The sequence below is a fragment of the Cygnus atratus genome, chromosome 5 (assembly GCF_013377495.2).
Source record: "Cygnus atratus isolate AKBS03 ecotype Queensland, Australia chromosome 5, CAtr_DNAZoo_HiC_assembly, whole genome shotgun sequence".
Classification (NCBI taxonomy): domain Eukaryota; kingdom Metazoa; phylum Chordata; class Aves; order Anseriformes; family Anatidae; genus Cygnus; species Cygnus atratus.
The window spans coordinates 33331284-33351366 of record NC_066366.1 but is presented as its reverse complement, the minus strand read 5'-3'; the positions used below and the strand labels follow the sequence as shown (position 1 = coordinate 33351366).

The 20083-nt window shown below is 40.1% G+C and overlaps 1 protein-coding gene across 12 annotated transcripts in view; it reads left to right on the top strand.

The window, feature by feature from the left end:
* The window catches only part of PHF21A (PHD finger protein 21A), a 133901-nt gene that overhangs the window by 15568 nt on the left and 98250 nt on the right, over nt 1–20083 (top strand). For all 12 annotated transcript variants that reach the window (XM_035539246.2, XM_035539247.2, XM_035539245.2 and 9 more), the window contains exon 2: nt 16852–16892. The gene's annotated coding sequence lies outside the window, so the exon portion shown is untranslated. The remainder of the gene's footprint in view (nt 1–16851; nt 16893–20083) is intronic.

Below are 20083 nucleotides of genomic sequence, written 5' to 3'. Positions count from 1 at the left end.
TGTACAAATGATCTTTAGGATGACGAGGGCACTGTGCTGCTGGTTCCTCCTCCCACAGCAGGACCAGCTCTGAAGCTGTTACTGGCCTAGGCAGCAACCCTCGCTCCCGAAAGAAAACCACCACCAACGAAAAGTCAAAACAAAACAAAACACCCAACCTGAGTGATTCCACAAGCAGAAGGTTATTTAAATAGCAAAATCATACTGCCCCCTATGTGAAACCGAAACATAATGCGGAGCAGCTTGAAATTTTTATCTTGTTGTCTTTTTGTGTGACCTAAGAGATTTTTCATGTAAACTGGATCATGGTCAGCTTTCTTACTAGTGTAGCTGAGCAGTGATTGTATTGAGGCGATATTTGTGTCTTCATGAAAGTGATCACAAAGCTTCTGTTTTTTCTTATACATTTTTTTTCCTTGATACTTGCTTGTTCCAGATAAAGATGATAAGCTTATTGGGAACATCCATCTTCATCTGGCTGCCTACAGCAATACTCAAAGGTGGTATATACAGGACACTTGCTTTGTTTTCCAGACCTTTTGTAATTTGGGCTCTAGAAAATGAAACTTCTGTGTCAGGATTCACAGATTGAGACCTGCTTGTTTATCCTGCATGGCTCTCAGTTTGGCTATCTTCAAAAGCTCATCTGTCAGAAGAGGAGGAGGCTGACAGTGATGAGAAAGCAGACATTCACCAAATTGTTTAGGCAGTGCTTTCTAGCAGAATTTGCAGCGCTTTCTAGCATAATTCTGTTCAGTGTTTGTCCTGGGCCTCAGCTTGAGGTCATGCATTTCCTTCAGCAGGAGTACTTCAGCTAGACTTCTGTGTCAGAAAGGAGAGCATCCAGCACTGCTCCAGGGTCAGGCAGGACCTGGTGGTTCAGCAGATTTCATTTTCTTGGAGAGGAGTCAGACATTCATCTGCACGCTCTCTTTGAATCCATTGGTTCAGGAGATCTTTCCTCTGGTCAGCTGGGAGAAAGCCAAGTCGTTGCCAGTCTTAAATGGGTCTTGGCAGTTTTTCCAGCGAACATCCACAGCTGATGTTTAGCTCTGCTTTCCAGCTTTCTGGGGCTTCCTCGGTTAAGAGACAACTGCCTGAGTCTCCTTGGGCTGACATCCTGGTTAGTGTGGGGCTGACAGGAGATGTATCAGTAAAATGGGTTATGTAAAAAAGCAAGCAGTCACATCCTTGATATTTTTAATTTTAATTTTTTGTCTTTCAGTGATGTTTTGTATAATACAATAGGCGTAGAACAGTTTGGTTTCTGCTTCAGAAGTTGCAATTTCTGCTTTCAATGTTACATGCGTGAATTACAGCCTGGCTTATTTACCGAAAGATCCGAGCTCTGAAACAACCTGAGATGTGTGCTGGTATGGTTGCTCGATATGATTAAATGAAGGAATCAAAATGAAAGGACCAAACGTCCATCTAAGCCAGCATCTTGCCTTTATCAGTGGCCAGCAGCAGCAGCTGACTGAACAGCGTAGGAAATGGGTGAAGCCTGTCAGCTGCTGAAATATTAACAGAGTAAGTTTCTGACAGACACTTGCTTAGCCGCTGCCTGAGATGGAAGCTGCGTTTGGGCTGCTGCCTGTGAATAGCAACTTCAAACTAATTATAGGGGAACTCGGTGCCTTTTTGAACTCGGTTATATTTGTTGCTTCCAGTGCCCCACAGCAGCGAGCTCCCTGCCGTTTTACTCTATTTTCTATGCGCAGGGTGGGTCGATGTGAGAAAACTAGTTTCGCTTGTTTTACACGAGCTCTCTAGTTGTCGTTCCTCTCCATGCACTTCGGAGCTCTCCCTTTTGGAGGTGGAGTGGACAGAGCTACATGCAGCGTGCATCACAGCGGAATGCTCCCTGTTCAGTTTTGTTCTATTCCTGACATCTTTCTCTGGCTTCTTGCTGCTGGGGGGTGAATTGTTTGCTTGCAACAATCTCAAGATCTTTCTCCCGAGTAGTAATGCCTAGTTGAGACTCCTCGTTGTGTATTTATAGCTAGGGTTATTTTTTCCTGTTACTTTGCTTTTGTCAACGTGGGGACAATAAAATGACAAAGCAGTCGTTTGGTAGTATCGTATCCCGTGTAACTCTTTGAGGTTTGCTTTCGTTCTAAGTATCTGCACTAATGGAAATAGTGGTAACGTCTGTAACCTCCTCTTCTGCCAGATCAGTCACAAACGTGCACAGGCTTAGCCCTGGTCCTTGTTATGATAACTTTTCCGCTCTGTGACTGTTTAGCATTTTCTTTGTTTTCAGTCTTTTAATATATCCTTAAGGAGGGAAAGGTGCTATCGAGGATTTTGCTCTAGGGTGGTGTGAGGGGCACAAATAGGTTCACCTTTCTCTTCTTGATGCAACGTGATGTGTGAACCTTTCCCTGCTGCAAGTGTCTGTATTCCAGTGCCCGTTTTCTCTTGCTTCAAGGTTGGATGTCCAAGAGCTTTGTACCATTAAGATTGCAATCTGCTGTATCCTCCGATGAAGGCTTAAAAGAGTATTCTTCAGAGTTGGGATTTTTTTTTTTTGCATGATAGTTTGATGGTCACTGCTTTGTAAGCTTAGCTTGTGACTTACATCACTTCTGGTGGGTAGTGGCATCCTTGCCTCTCTCCTTCACTTTTCCTCTTTGTGGAAGATGCTGCCTTGTCTTTTTAACTAAGTCCGTCATGTTTTTGTTATGATCAGTCATAAGTTTATTTTCTGAATAACCATCAGGAATCCACTGCTTATTTCTCTTTTTGTCGTCAAAGTAGGACTTTCATAGTTTTTATCTGAAACTCTGCTCCTATAGCCAAAACTTCTCTCTTGTCCAGCATTGCTCTTGGTTAGGGATATTATCATTGGGTTTAAAGGAGTTTGTCAGGTGAAGGGTAGGTGCTAACTCACATAGATTTAACCCTTGTTTAACTAGAACACTTCAGTTTGATTTAGGGTGTGATTTTTATATTAACTAGTCAAATTTTTATGAAAGTGGGAACAGAGACTTTTCAGAGAAGACATATTGCTAGAAGGTAACTTTTTTGATTTTTTTTTGTTTCTACATGTGAATTCACTTTTCCCTTACTGCTGCAAGAATGGGCTGGGAACAAAATAATTGTACTGACAGAGTAATACCTGTGTTCTTTCCATATCTGAGGAATAGGAAGAAGGGCTGCGGCAGGCACTTCTGTCCAGAAGACTTCTTCTTGCCCTTCAGGCTAAACTAATGCTTCGTGCATGAACGTGCAGATGCGACCTCCACACTGTAACACTTCACCTGCTGTAGGAGAACTGCATTCTGTGTACACGCTGAGCAAAGCTGAAATAGAAGTCTTACAGCACTGTGCAAATGTTTAGGTATCTAGGTGGTTTAGCTTATTGTTGGGTGAATCGACCCCCTTTCAACTGCCTTGCTATTTGTGCGTTTGGTAATTTGAATGATAATTTTACGCTATTATATTCAGAGGCTCATAGCAGTTTGTGCTCTTGTGTGGGTGCATACTTGCAATGCTTGGCAAGTTGTGGAAAAAAATTTTGGTAGGTTAGCATTAATCTGTTGTGGAATTTGAACAGTCTGTAGTGTATGTGCTGTGTGACTGCAGCAGGAAGCTAACAACTGCAAAAAGTTTAATTCATAAAAATTACTGTTCTCTTGGCTACTTGTGTAAGAACTTCAATGCATGTTTTGAGAAAGTTGAACTGATGATTTTAGATGTTCATGAATAGGAAGTCTGAATAATGTTTTTTGTTTTGTAGCACATGTAATGTAGGCAGCTGACGCTTGCTTGGCTCTCTGTCACTGCCTGGGCAAATCGTTATTTGGTGTGATAGTGAACTTTATTCAGGCATTTCTAGAAACATACAAAACCAGGAATGAATCCTTGCACTGTTATAACCCAGGTATTGTTATCACCTGTGTGTTTGGAAGATGAAGTGTTTTGAGTGTCTCGACAGAGGCTGTTCTAATGAACCAGTTCAGAAACCAGCCGCACATGCTACTGCTGATCGAGGGTCCTTTTGTCTGCTCACTAAAAAAAAAATCCTAGGCTCTTTAAGGGGAGAAGAAGAAAAAAAAAGGTGGTACTTAGCATTCTGCCTTCTTCCAAGGCTGGAGCCCATAGTGCATATGAAAGGATGATATACAAGCCACTTCCCTCACAGAACCAACGCAAGATATTATGTGCTTGTTAATGCAACTTGAGAAAATAGAAGGGGCTGAAATAATTGAAATTCTTAATGTTTCTCCAATAGATGATTTGAAAATATGCCATTTAGCACAGGTTAAAATGACAATAGGGACTATTATTCACTAGGAGCGACTTCCAAGACATTAATTGCCTCTTGTTTTAGAATTCTTAAAAATGCCATGTTTGTTTTGGGAACTTAAATACCTCCTGCTTGGTACAAGGATGTATGTTTTCTTGCAGCAGAAGGGGCTGAAAAGGGTGTGGAGAGTGATGCCTTCCTGCTTCCCTTCCTTCTAGGGCAGGTGTTTCTTGGAAGACTGGGGACAGAAGTAAACCTTGTAATGTAGTTCAGGTATTTGTGCACGCTGGGGGTGGGAAACAGCTGCTCACATTTGGAGATCAGAAGACATGTCTCTAAGGGGGAAGAGAGAACAGGTTTCCCCAAGGTGTGTACATGAACTTGTTCTCAGTTTGCTGTCTGTTTTGTGTTGCTTGTTGTCTAATTGTGAGCTCCTCAGGACTCCATTATAAACGTTTTATGTATTAAGTGTGTCAGGGTTTCCCTTGCAATGAGCTAGTAAATCACCGTTGTGTTCAATATGTAATTATTTGAAAAGTTGCATGTACTTGGGACTGTCTGGGAAGTCTTTGATTTTTTGCTGTTTTCTTTTTTTTTCTGTGGACTGTCCTCTGGAGGGAACAAACTGTGTGGTTCTAGGTTTTTGTGTGTGCTTTTTGTCTGTGTTTTGTTTTTTTTTTGAGAAAAGAAAAAAGTGCAGTGAAACCATTTTGTGTCTTAGTGTTCTTTAGGTATTGATTTGATTTATTTTGATCACTTTCTTTTAATGCAGTTTGCCCATGTCTGTCTGACCTACAGAATGTTACCTGGTTTTGTTTGGCCTGGCAAAGATGAATTTTGAGACTTTATTTATACCTCAGCTTATGCTGCTGTTTTTCCCCAGTAGTTTTGTGCGAGTCTCACGAGACTCTTTTGAATCAAGTACTTTGCCCAAAATGTTCAGGGTAAAGCTATTAGGAAAATGTGTCTTTATTTCCATGTTGTTCCATCTTGCCTGGATGAAAAAGTTCACACAATATAGAGACAAAACTTTCCCCCTCAACTTGAGTTTTGCGAAGCTAAAGATAGATTAGGAATCCTAAAAGAAGAAAAATGATGAATTAGAGAAAGTAAAAGGCTAAAGCAGTTGTCAGGATGGGATTAACCTGACGGAGAAATAGAGTTCTCTATAAGAGAACACTTGAGGTACTTGGGCCACCACTTAATTGCACTTTTCCTTTAATAGCTTTGTGGGAAAATAAACAGGAGAGTAAGGAATTGGTGTTGGAGGAGAGAGCAATATGTGGATGTTGAACCAGTGCTGGGCCTGCGTTGTATGTCTTCAGAGAGTGGGGAAATCTGGATGTTCAGAGCCCAGCAGGAAGGAAGCTAGGAGAGGGGATTCCACCCCCCCTCAGAGAGATGCTACGAAAACAGTAATGCAGCCTGGCAGACAAAGTCCTGTTGCATTCAGAGATCAAACAGCAGCCATCGGTGCCTCGGAAGCTGCAGGATAGCTGCTGAGAGGAAAAAACAGGGCCAAACCTTGCGCAGTAAATTGCCATTCCTTTTTTTTTTTCTATGTATTTATTTTTAATTTTTATTACAGATACCGTAGCTAAAGGAAGCAGAGCACAAAAAGCTGATGCTGGAACGATCCGGTAGGGAGATGGGGAGAAGGGGTGGACTCGGGCTCATCTGCAGCAGTGCCGACCGCGGAGCCTACCTGATTTAGGCCTAGTGACAGTTGCGTTGGAGGCCTCGGGAAGGCAGGGAGCTCAGCGAGCATGTTTTCTCCCCGTGACGTGCTCGGCAGTGTGTACAGCCTGCATGCTAAACGCAAGTGGCTGGATGTGACTTTGCTCCTAACAGTTCTAAGAATGTAATAAAATCCCTTCTCACTCGCGCTTTTATTTTGGGATGGAGGGGGAGAGAAAGGAGCTTTCAGTATTCTGTTCAGGCCAGAGTTGGAAACGAGTGTGTTTTGCCTGCTTCTGTTTACTGTTGTCTTATTTAGACTTGTAAAACATGTTGTTCCTTGTTTTCTAAAAGTTGATGTCTTTTAAGTGCTCTATAATAACTTATCAGTACACAAACGTAGGAACTTATAATAACCTAAATGCTTTTTATTTTCCTTATTTAATCTGTACACAGAGCATGCTGCATTTATTGTTGGAGTGTCTTAAGGTAGTCTTTTTTTTAAGTGGATCTTCGTGATCTGTAATATCAAAATGATAGCATATGAAATAATGGCTGGTGAAATAAAACAAGGCCCTGAGTTAGAAAGTGTGTCAAATTCAAATGTAGAATGAGAATGTTTTTAGTAAATATTAGCAGGATGTGCTTAGAACAGGTGTTGTATTTATTCAAGAGTAGAGAAAATAAAACTTTCTGATAACAGCAGGGAGTCCTAGCCGCCTTTTACAGGGTTCAGAGCACCCAACAGTATCAACAGAAGTCTGATTCATAGCATGAACTGTGTGAAATTAGATTTGCAATATTCTTTTTTAAAAAAAAAATCAGTTCTAGAAGGCGAGAGCGTTACCTTTTTTATCTTGATCTGTCTTCAGATTTTTAGAACAAGGAACAAACAATTGCTTTTTTGATACTTTTGTCATGTGAACATCTATATTCACTAACAAATCATTTTTATATTGTCTTCTGACAATTATTCAGAAGCCTGTGACATATTAGAGCCAGAGTGATTTGTAGCATAAAGGTAAGATTTTACGTATAGCTTCTCATTTTGAGCTGTCTGGCTTCCTGTTAAAACAAAAGATCTGCAAAAGATAAAATGAGCTCTTGTATTCTTTTAAGTACTTTACAGTATCATTAAATATAGAACATGAGAATGTACATTAGCAGCTAAATTTCAAGTTTATGCAGCTGTACTATATATATATATATGAAATGGTTTATTTTTAATGCATGTACTGACGTGAAGAATTAAATTGAAGAGGTCAGCTTATTGCAAGAACTGCGCCAGACAGGAGGTCTGGACACGCACTTGTTCCTCCAGTACATTGACATGAAAGTTGACCCACAGCAAAAAATTTTACAGGTTGCATGTAAAGTATGTCTAAAATGATTTTTCTCCTTGACCTTTTACACAATCTTTACTAGGAAATACAATAAACAACTAAAGAATTGTTATCTTCGGTGCTCTAATGATACTAAGCAGAAAATGAGGGCAATTCTTATTCTGTATGAACTAACAAGCAGAATGTGTGCGATTCAGCTGCCTGGAGAGCTCAGGTGCCTTTCTTTCCCCAGTCCTCCCGTAGGTCATCCAGGCTCAAAGTGAGGACATGTCTGCGTGACTGGATCATCTCAAACGTAACTTGCCAGCCAAACTTCTGACGAGGTGGGGAAAGTGAAAGATGACTCCTTGAGGACTGCTGTAGTCTAAAATAAAAGGAAAAGCAGCAAAGTGCAGTCTCTTACTCAGTATACGGGCTGTGGGACTCGTGACTGCTGAAGGAAGGAAGGCGATCTCACTTCTGCCCCCATCCCAGCGCTGCTGCTTCAGCATGTGCTGGTGCTCCCCAGGCCCCTCTGTGACTCATTTTGCTTCCTCCAGAGCTTGATGCCCCCGGAGCAGAGCAAAACTGAGGGGGACTAGGCCAGGTTATCTGTGTGTGGGGGTGGTCAGCTGCAGGATAGCTTCACCCAAAGTGGAGAAACTGAAGGAAGGCCTATAAACTCTAAGCTGAATCAGGATTTACTTAGACTAACAGTACATCAAGAGGTTTAATCGTCGTGCATACTTGAAGAATCAGTTGGCAGGCTGCAGGGGCATGCTGAGAGGAGCTTTACTGCAAGTGCAGTATCTGATTCTGAAACAGTTCTATAAATATGGAAGTATAAGAGATAATCTGTTGCTGCGAGGTGCCCTGCCGTATAATCACTAATCACAATGCATCTGAATTTTGAATGTCTGCTTCTTATTACTTGTGTACCTAGCTTATGTCTGATGTTTGTGGGAAGGTAACATCAGTAGAAGCTCGTGTACCTAATCTCCATAAACCTGCCGCTGAAAATCTTCCTGTTGCTCCTTATGATTCTTACCCTGTGATGCTTTAAACTAAAAATCCTTGTGATAGCAGGGCTTGTCTCTTTTTCCTTCGCTGTAAATGCATGTTAAACTTCTTTGTTCAATGCACTTTTCCATTTCAGTTTGCTGTTTCTTAATTTTAAAATGCCGCGTGTAATTGTGTCTGTTTCCTGACTGTTGCGTGCAAGTTGCTGTTTGGCAAAATATGTTTAATATACATTTATTCCCTTAACAGATATCCCCTTTAAGTAGTTTCACTATACTTTGTAACCATGGAAATGGTGTACAGATAATATTTATAAGGTAGAAGGAAAAACAGGGTGTCTAATGGGACCCCTGCTGTTCTGAAATCTCTTCAGGAGAAAAAAAAAAAAGCCCAGACTCTTGGGATTCCATATAAATGTAGTAAGTATTCTCTAAAGCAGAAGGATTTTTCTATAAAATGTGTATTCACTTTAAATAAATTAATTCCAACATTCATATTGGATAGTCCTTTAAAACTTCATTTTCTTTCACCTTGGTTCTTTAAGTTGTGTAATCCCAAAACTTCATTCTTCATCATAATGCTAGATTTAAGAAAACTTTAGTTGATTTGCAGCTGCTCAGGGCTAACACTGAAACTGAAAGTTTGTTTTTGCTTGCTAGTACTGTTCTTCAGTGCTTGTTTTGAACAGGCACTTTCACTGTTTCTTCTCCAAAGGCTGGATGGCTGAGCAGAACTTTTCCCTCCCTTATCTGCTGAGGGTGTGTGTGATGGGTGAAGGGGGTAGTTTGGGGAGAGGATTATTTTGCTTTTGTTTTTTATTCTTCGTATTTATTATTCTGCTTTCAACTTTTTTCACTTGTTTGGCATTTCCCCCTGCTGGCAGATTGAGTTAATAGCACTTCTTTCAGATGTGGAAATGGAAGGCGGTAGTTGTCCTTGAATGCCACTGTTTTGTGGTTGAAACATGGGATATTTTTCTGACGTTTTATTTATTTTTTTTTTCCTCCAAGCATCTGATAAATAGATAAAATTCAAAGACTAGTTTGTACAGGCAGTGGGTCTGCACATCCACGAAGCTGTCCCCTCAGAAGTGCTATAGCACTTGCAGCAGCAGTCGCGGATGCCTCCAGCTTTGCATTTCCTGTCCGCAGTCCTGCAGCACTACCTGGATCATCTCCTTCTGTGCTCTGGACCTCTTCCCGAAACTCTTAAGACACTTCTGCCTCACTAATGTGTCATTCCCACAAGCCAGCTCTCTCTAAGATGCAGTGGGTTGCTAGAAAAGGAAAAAGTTGGGCACTCAGTCTGAAATTTTTCCTCATACTTAAATGAATAAAACATGAAGTTGGAGATCCTTCCACTCTTAATGGAATTGGAAAAAATAAAATAATACTTTAAATACTGGAGTATAGTTTTAATTTTTTTTCTTTCCGCCTTCTGTTTTTAAAGCAATCACTAGGATTTCCTATTTCTTTAACCCGTTTCAAACACCATTCTTTCTAGAAAATAGTGTTCTCTTCGCTTTGCAACTCCTTCTCCCACATCTCCCTTTCCCAAAATAGTCCTCTGTTGCTGAAGTATAAAAGGAAGGCAGAAACTTCTCAACCACAGGAATCAGAAATTTACAACACACCGTAAGAACAGTAGATGTTAATGAAATGACTTTTCTAGGCATGTAATTTAAAAACAAAACCCAGGCAAACAAAGACTCTGAACAACTTCCCTTTTGAATTGTTTTTGAATGTTGAAACAAAACAATGGGCTTGTCCAGCTAGGAGGACAACTCCATCTGCTGTCTGTTTTCTGTTTACCTTCCATCTTTTTCCCCCCAGGTGTATGTATACTTGGTAGCTGTTAGGAAAATAAATAAATATAAAAACAGTTCTAAGACTTCAGGAAAATCTGTTAACTTGTTTAAGTGTAAAAGCAGTTTAATTGGTGAATTTTAAAACAAACCTTTTTCTACCAACTTTATGGAACATTGCAGAATGCAGCAAAAAATTTGTTGAACTATCACCACACTCAACCTTCCACTGATGTGTATCTTGGCACCATGTAAATCTTTTAATTTTTGGGAAAAAAAAAAAAAACAAACAAACTCCCAATCTACCAGCTTCAAATATGAAAACTTTGCTCTTGCACTGCTAATAAAGCATAAACGTAGTCTTCATTAGGACCAGGGTTTCCTTATGGTGTTTGTAGGGATAAACAGCACAACAAAGCTTAGCAGTGTGCAAGTTCAGGTCATCCTACCTTTCACGTGAGCAGTAATTTGGCCATGCTGCATAGAAGGTGGTTTTGTGTTTATCTAAAACTGGTGAATGGTAATTCACTGAGAAGAGTGAGGCTTGATGTTCTTGTTAGTATTTCTCTGTCTGCAGTACAATAGCTTTTTAATACAACAATGCTGTAAAACGTCCCCCTGTGGGGTTCTGGGCACAAAACCCAGAATTGTAGTGGTGATAATTTTATGAATGTTAGAAAGGGTTATATGGGAAATACATGGAGTCCTTGGTACCTAGTAAGAAGGAACTTCTGCCAGGCTTGCCAACAGTCACAGGTCAGGCAGACTTTCTATAACTTTCTAGTGTACTTTTTAATAAAAGTTACTGTGAATGCCTTGTTTATCATATGAAAGGAAATTAAAAAGAAAGATTTTTTTTTAAGATGGTGGCATCTTAGCCTTTTCCTCTAACAGGGCCAAAGGTAGGTGTGTGAGAAAGTGGGAGGATGAGTATTTTGTTTTTTAAAGGTGGATTAAATGCTTAATCCTTCGTGAATTAAAATATGCTTTTTTCCCTTTCAAGTGCAAGTGGCTTTAGGATATGCTTCTCTGATTTGAGAAATGCACAGTGAGCGGTTGAAGAAGAGTGGTGTGTATTTATGTGTAGGTAAAATGTGCAAAGCCATGTGTTGTATAAATCCGCTCAGGTAAGAGAGACAGGCCTGATGTTTTTAAAAACATCCACGAGCTGATTTTTGATCAGGCCAAATGTGCTGGTTCATTTCCCTACAGTGGGTGGCTTCATCGCCTACTCCACCCCTAGCTTCCAGGAAAGGCTGAATTCACAGAGTTACTGATGAGCCTCTGAGCTGTCATCAGAGGAGAGCAAGACTCGGAGGGTAATCTTCATCTGTTTATGTGTGTTTGACTGCCATGCTGAGCTTTGCTTGGTAATTTTAAAACGAGGTTGCAAAGTGGTTTTGTCTTTACAGCTAAGAAGGCCATCCCATTGTAGTGAGTCTTTTAGCTCTCTGTGTGGTAAATACAGTGCTTGTTCTGTAAAGACAGGTGATGGTGTCACATGCTTCCGTTTAAAGTTAGTTTGATAGTTTCCTAAACTGTTTTAGAGAAAGTGAATCAGTCTGACCCCAAATGAAACAGGCTTTTGGTGTCTTAAACTCCAAGTTGTGTCTGTTTCGTGGCTAATGGTCAGGGCAGAGAGGGCCCTGAGATGGGATTGGAGCTTGTAGTTTGAACGCTGTGGGTTAATGTCTGTATCAGTAGAAAGCCAAAGCTCCGTGACCACTGTGGTGGGAGCTATCCACCAGGAGAACCGGGAGGAGGTGAGCGGGGATCCAGGGGAGTTATGCAGGCGAGCAGGCCTGAGGCCTGGCCGGTACTGTCAGTGCGCTCTTGGTCATCTCGGTCCCTTGCTGGGCGCCTCGGCCGGTGCTGGCAGGAGCTCTCACAGCCCCAGCGTGACCGCCTGGTGGGACAGCTCGTGCTACCGGGCAGCAGGCCTCTTGTTGTTGCCTCTTCTTTCTTGTTCACCCAAGTGACAGCCCCAGTGGTGCTAACGTGCCCCCCTGCAGCGTGAGCTTCGGAGAAACGTAATCTAAAAGAGTCCTTTCTGGGCGCTGCTTGGCCTGTCTTTTCTGGAGGCTGTGGAAATCCTGTTAACAAGTATGACTTTTTGCTTTTGTGACTAGAAAACCACAGTAAAAAAAAAAACTTTTATGATTTCTTTTCAAACTTTTATGATTTTTTTTTTTCTTCAACCTTATTGTTGTAAAGCTGTACTCTAAACTGGGTGAGAATGGCAAGCTTAAAACCTCCTTTGTGCAATAATTAGTCCTTTTTGTCTGAGTTCATCCTGTGCAGCAAACAAATCAGAGGCCTTATTGATAAAGAAAATAATAATTTAAATATTATGGTGTGATACGTGTATATAAAGTTCCTGATTAAAGTTGCCTGGTGTAACAGTAACCTGTGCTAGCTTTCAGAATTAGGAAAAATGCTAGCCAGAAATGGCTAAACACGACTGTTTTCCTCACATTTTTTTCCCAAATGAGTCTCTGGTTATGATAACATAAATTTTATTGTATAACTTTAAGGTCACAGAGTAAGTATCTGACTAATGTACCCAAACATTTTAACGTACAGACACTTAGCATTTAGGTAGTCTTAAATAGTCTTAAATTGTCAGGTACTATACAGTAGGATGTTTAACCACCACATGTAATTCTTCTGATGTCCTCAGGGGCTATCAAGCCTTAGACGTAGGAGTTTTGTGTTTTAACTTTTCTCCTCATTTACAGACTTCAAACAGTTTAAAGTTGATCTACAGAATATGATTGTTTTGGTAGCAGTGGAGTATTTTTTCCCTTACACATGCTGTCTAGAAATGTTGAAAAGGTTAAGGTCCTCTGTTTTATTTTTATTTTTAATTACTTCAAGTGTGTGTATGTATATGTATAAAGTTTTGTTTGGATACAAGTGAGGTGTTTTCTGGTAATCATACCAAGAGCATTAAAAAAAACAAACAACAAAACAAAAACCTATTGCGTAGGAAAAGGAGCTGAAAAACTAATACATCTCTTAATGCTAGACTACAGACTCGCAAGAATAATTCAGGTTGCAAGGGACCTTTGAAGTTATCTGGTTCTACCCCGTTGCTCAGAGCAGGGCCAGCCTCAGATCAGGTTGCTGACGGCTATATGCAATCAAGCTTTGAGAATCCAATTGATGTGTTTAAAAATGTGACTTGTTACTTTTTATTAAGACATTCAAACCAGTTAGATGCAATTTAATTAAAGTAACAGTTGAAAGAAAAAAACGTTAATGTGAGTGATTGTGAGCTGTTTAATTTTAACTCCCTGGTGTATTTTAATTTTAACTCTCTGGTGTGTTTTTTTTTGGTGAGTAAGAGGTGATGTGAGTTTGTGTATCTTCTCTTGCTGTGAACAAGAGATGTGATTTCATCTGTAGAAGCAGATTTTATCTGGTGCCTCTTTCATTAATACTATTTTGGGTTGCCTTCCAGTAGCCATGAATACAGAGAGTTGTTGAGAACCAAGCTGCAGATTTAGTTGGTTGTAAACTCTTCTTTGGCAAGTTTTCAATTTGGGATTTTGAATTGTCATGCTCCACTAATTCATTATGGCTTTATGAAGTACAGTTAAATTCTGTTCTTCAAATAAGCTGTCAGTGAAAGGAAGTGGACTGACAGTTCCTTCATTTCTCAGCAGTGACTGCTAGTAAGAATGTTTGTGCAAGCAACACCTAACACCTCTGATACTGCTACTTAATCTGTGTCTGGTTTGGAAACAGGAGGGGCATCCTGACTTCATGTTCTCTATTGCCACATGGAAGTCATTTAGCCAAAGAAACTCTGCCTTCTTGGGGCTTGAATCTGTTTATGCAATAGCCATCAGTAATAATGAGTTCAGGCTTTCCTGTCTCTATTCACCGATGATGCAGGTCATCAAAAAGGTACCTGAACATGGAGGTGATTGTATCCTATCAGTATAACACACTTCTTAATTAGCAGGGTCCATAGACACTCTCTCTTACTGGGGTGGGGAAATCCAGGAGTTAGTCTGACATTCTCTCAGCTGCCCTTTACAGGAGTATTACAATGGCCTGAGCAGCAAGTATCTGCCTTTCCCCTTTCGTGAGGACCATAGCTGTGGATCTTTTAGACATCTCTTAAGAGATCTGCTGTATACATACATACCTTCTGATCCTTTTCATTATCCTGTGGTACAAAGAAACACAGAACAAAAAATTAATCAGAATCACGTAGGCCAGCTAGTCCTCTGCATAGAAAGTGGTAGAGACTTAACCATTTGGCAGGTTATTGTAGGGACTAATGCATAGAATGCTAGAAAAATATTAAGAACGATGGCGAACGTAAGTCCATTCAAGATGCTTGGAGTTGCCAGACTGGGATGTTTGCTCTTGATTTCTCTGTCTCAATCCCCTGTTTAAGAAAACTTGCTTGTATCAGGCATAAGTTTTTCTACAGCTCTCAGTAGTGCGCTGCTTATGAGGGAACCATTTCTTTATTTGCTGTAGAGCTTAAATGTTGAATTAAAAAAAAAAAAAAAAAGCTTGCAAACTGAAAACTCAGAATGAGAAGAAATTACTCAGATGCTTTATTCTTTAGGCTTATCCTCTCTGCTAAATGAGGCAGAGATGCCAGGAAAAATACTGTACTTGCATGAGGGCAGAACTAAAGTATTTTGTATTGTTAAAGGTTTGACTTTCGAACATTGACCTGCTTTGAACACTTAAGAAGAAAACCTGTAGTAAGTCATATACAGAAGAGGATGCAGATGTATTTCCATTCCTGGTCTAGGTCCTCGTTAAGTGACTTCTCCAAGGCAACGCAGCAAATCACTCGGAGAGTCACAATTAGACTCCTGGTGTTCCCAACTCTGTCCTCGGGAGCCCCTGGGTTCCCAGCCTGGGGTTGCAACCCTTTGTAGCGGCTGCAGGCAGCTTGGAGATCGGTAACTCTGTTCTCGGTGTTAGCTGAGGGAGAGGGATCCAGCCTGGGGGAAGATAGGGCCCCTCTCTTGATAGGGGTCTCTACATAGGGGAGGAAAATAAAAGGAAGGAAGGAACAGTTAATCATGCTGTTATTTCCAAGTGGCAGTATTCTCTTCACATTATATGTACTCATACTTCAACCAAATAGATGTTTTTTGTTTTTTTTAATCATTCTAGGACTGTATTTGCAGATGTGTGGTGTGACTGTTTTGTTTAGCTTTCCAGAGTCAGTCACCTACAGCAGTGAGGTTTTTTTAATAGCAGGGAGATGCAGTCGTTGCAGTTGCTTGTTGAAGAGGCACGGTTAGTGCTTCTGTAATTAGAGAGCTTCCTCTATAGATTTTTTGGGACCAATAAAATCACTGATAGATGGTAGGAGGTGGTGGTGACAAGTGAAGTTTTCAGTTGGAGAGGAAGCAACTGGAGTTTGAGAATTAAGGCTGTCTCTTCAGGAACTATCAATAGTGAGGGTGTTGCAAGTTCTGTTGCATCCAGAACAAACGCACTTAATTTGATTGCAGTTTCCAAACAAGCCATCCTCCTCTGTCCATACCCTGCCATACTGGATGTTGTTTATACTGATCTGAAACTGCTCTAAAACGAAGGTTACAGAAGATAAGCTGTTACATCTTGTTGTTCAAAATGCACAATGAACTTTGAGACTAGGAGAGGACAATCCCACGCGCTGCCAGCTGTAGGCTTCCCATTTTCTGTTCCTGTGTTGGTGCTCATCAGCACGCTGGTGCTGCTGGCTGGTGCACGCTGGCTCCTCTGTTGGCGCTGGCCTCTGCAGAGTGAGAGATCACAGAATAGTCGAAGTTGGAAGAGACCTCAAAGATCACCCAATTCCAACCCTCTGCCGTGGGCTGGGACACCTCCCAGCAGACCAGGTTGCCCAACGCCCCATCCAGCCTGGCCTTGTGCACTTCCACTAGGGCTGCACCTCTTTATGAGGCTTAAACTTTAGCTCGGCAGTGACTTCTGTGTGGATAGAAACATTTCTGTAAAGATCTTGTTGGCTGTGGATCCAAGCTTAAAATAGACTAATATTCTAGTATTTTACTAGAAAATTGGAGTGTTTTGGAGTTTTTTTTTAGCGTCAGGCAAAGTAATTGAAGAAATGAGGTATCATTTGTGTTTTAGCTATCTTTTGAGGACTCTGACTCACACATTTTTATGATTCATATACGGATGACTTAAGAAGTACCACCTTTCTGTGCTGCTCAATGTTTTTCCCCCCATGACACGGGCAGTGTGCCTTCTCAGCCTACGTGGTTCATGACCTAACGTATTAGCCTAAACTGCCATTGATTTCGGTTTACGTTAGTGCTCGGGGATTTGAGCTCTGGTGACTGTGCTGACATGCCAACTGCTTCACCACCTCTGTTGTGCTGCTCTAACCTCTGGCAGACGAGGTGCCAAAACATCCGGGGTGGGCAGCCTCATCATACTGAGTTGTGGCACCTGACAGGCTTGTGACTTGGATCTTAATAAAGTGATGGAGAAGAGGTCTCCCCCAGGGGAGGGGGACACAGGCCTTGGCAGAGCTGGGAAAGCTTGTATGTGTATTATTTCCCTAGTGACTGTAATAATTTGTATTTTAACCTACATTAGAATTGTAGGTCTCCTTGTGTTTCCCTTCCCATGTCAGATAAATTTTCTTTCAAAGTGGTATTTTTTAGCTAACTTCTACATCAGTAAAAACAAAAAAAAAAGACCCAAAACTTCCCAATTTTTTTAATTTATCTGTTTCAAATTGTAGTTAAGCTGTTTGTCATTATTATTATTTTTCTCTTTTGCAGGAGGGGGTAGAGAGCTGAAGGGAATAACTTCCTCAAAACTGGTAAGTGCTCCTTCCCTGAGCTAGGATGGTTTACCTAAGAATAGATGACACAAAGAGCTGGCATGCATTCCTGGAAAAATTTGATGTTTACTGAAACTGAAATCCTATCTGTTCTTATATTCAGAAATTAAGTCTTAAAAAGTAAATGTTACAGATGGAAGCCCCAGTCCTATAAATAAATTCACTGTAGGGTTGAGATTTGGGCCTGAGGGTCTGTAAGTACAGTAGACATTTAACTTCATCTATTCAAAAATAATAATGTTATTTTTTCTGTACAATGTGAAAAATTTATCGGAAGGGATTTTGGGTGCAAAAAGACTTCTCTCTAAAATTCTAAGTTATTTAGGTCCTTCCATGAAGTAATTAGAGAAGTAGTTCATGGTTTTTGTGTATGTCCTACCTTTTGTTTTTGTATTTGCGTGTGTGCGTATGTGTATAAGTTACATAAGCTGTGTTTTTAGTGTACTTTCCAAAATAGCCATAGTTTAAATAGCTTTGTGATGTCTTAGAGTTTCTGAAGTGGATTGCCTTTTTTTTTTTTTTTAATTGGGATAATAATAGAGAGGTACTAATGCTCTTACATGACTCTTGTAGAGTTTAAGGTTTCGTCCAGTCTCAGTGCTTTTATAAACACGTAACATTCGTGCTGCTTTAACTGAGGTGAATTGTGGTACTTTTTCTGAGTGTGAAATTTTAAGTTACATCAGAAGTAAGGGATTGTTTATGACAAATGTGTGCCTGCAAGAAATTGAACGGAGGACTGCTGCCTCCAAAACTTGAAATTAATCCAAGGAATGGCAAATTTACATCTCGCTGTTGGTGTTCTTCCTGGTTGTGGCTTGGAAGTATGTCTGTATGTGCAAGAGATGCAAGTACTCCCCAGTCCTCTGCTTTCCCTTTGGAAGTCGCAGTTTCTAGCATTCAACAAGGCATTTTAATGTTTTCCTTTTAAAAACTAATGGGATGAAGGATGTTTGCAGACCAACCCGTCCGTGCAATTTCAATCATTTACAAGGTTTTTAATTAAAATAATAATTCTGCTGTCATAAGAGTAAAGTGGAAAATGCAATATATTTTATGATTAATCCAGGGATAATTTTATACATCCTAGGATGTGATATTGTAGCTAGTTTATAATGCCACTGATCTCGAGCTGTTAAATCTCCCCTGGAAGTTGAATCTGGAAGAAAAAAAGCTCAAGGATATTGAGGATTTTTGCACTTAAAAAACGTTTGACCACTTGTTTAGGAAGTTCTGTACCTGCTTTTGAAGGAAATGCAAACAATATTTAACCAGCTGCCCTCATATATTTCTAGACGTATTCTACATAAAGCAGAAAAAAGCAATCTAGGACTTGTTGGATGTAAAGAATGATCACTTTTTTTTAATTAACATTGGCAAAGTGTTTAAGGTACTTCAGGGGAATTTCAGACAGGGATAACTTGATAGTTATTCCTGCTTGGGGAGGGGAGCTACAGAAGAAGTGTGTTCTAGAGTGCATCAGCTGAGTAACAACTGTATATATTTTATTTTTGAGAAATTGGCAACTTGGCCAAATTTTAAAATGATTGTTTTATTTAAAAAAGATTGTTCTCCAACCCCCAGTAATGATTTGGATGCTCAGGACACTTCAGAGCCTCCCGATGAATTCTTCATTGACCTTTTCCTGTTTCCTCATCTTTAAAGTGATGGTGATGTGTGCTTCAGCTCGGCTGCCATGCCAAATATATGGTATCTTGTTTGTAACTTAACACAATTCCAGTAATCACCAATATTGGTCCTTTTTTTGAGAAGGAGAACAGTGGTGCTGCTAGTGACAACTACAGCAGCTGGAGAGAAGGTGATTGCGAAAAGATTATGCTTTACTGTGGAGCCTTTGCTGATGGAGCAGTGATAATTTCCTTATGTATGAGACAACGAGTTTTTGAAGAGAGGAGGTAGTTTCCCATGTTTAACATGTCCTTCCGTGTCACTTTGCCAGCAGAAGGCAACTGGAAGTAAATGATACTGCAAAGCAAGTTGCTGTAATGGGAATGCTGGAGGGAGGGACAGTAGGAAGAGAGCGAAGAGTTAGAAAAGCTTTAATTAAAAAAAAATCACTTATTTTCTCTCATCTTTTCTTGGAGGCTTCAGTCTTATGTATTGAAATTAATTCTACAGGATTTTTTGTAGTATGATGCCTATTTCTAATTAATATATATTTAAAAAAAAGTTTGTGGTTATGAAATCTTAAAATCTAACTTTAAAATTACAATAAAAGAAAAATTCAAAATTATAACAAACATTGTCAGGTGGATCTAGTGGATGATGGGTGTCTTACTAGAATTGTTTTGTTTTTTTTTCTGGCTTGCTTGTTCCCCAGTACAGCAGCAAATTACCCTTGTTCCTGTCTACAACTGTGTAAACATGGATAGGCTGAACAGCCACTTGCTTCTACAAAGCACTATTGCTTTTTTCTTAAACTTCTAAAAATTAGTGTGAAAAATCTTTCTATCTGCTCAAGGTGTCTATGAAATGAAGCTGGATTATTTTTTATGAACCATCAATATTATATTTATAATATCTATCTGTCAAATTAAGTTTTGCGTTTGTGTGGTGTCTTTTTTTTACTCCTCAGAAGTGCCACATCACTTTTCACATGAACTTGTACTAGGCTTTACAGTCAGGTGTATTAAAATCGTGTATATCTTTTACATTCTCAGTTGAGACAACTTTTTTTTTCCTGTTTTGTTCTTTAAAGTTAGCATGAAGCCATAGAATGATAGTTGCTGTTTATCACGATTGCCATCTCATTCATGGAAGACGCCCTGAGAAGAACTTTGTTTGTGCCTGCCTGTATCTTTACCTCAAAGTGGAATTTCCAGGGCTTATGAAAGACTTTTTGCCTCTGCAGTGGGATCCAGTTTTCATTAGTCACTCTCCCACGTGGTTTTCTGAAGCATGGTTTCTTTTGAAACTGCAGTGATAGGGACTTAATGCACACTGTAGTTGTTCTTGTCTGTGACTGGAAGTAATAATCCAGGGTTCTGTTTTCTCATTAAGGTTTGTGGTAATAGAACAGGGAACTATATGTAACTTCCATGTATCCCTTGATACAAATTACGATTTTATGGAGAGTGGTGCTGCAAAGGCAGCTGTTCTAGCACTTCTGTCACGTGTGGGAGAGACTCTAGTAGAAGGTCATTCTATGT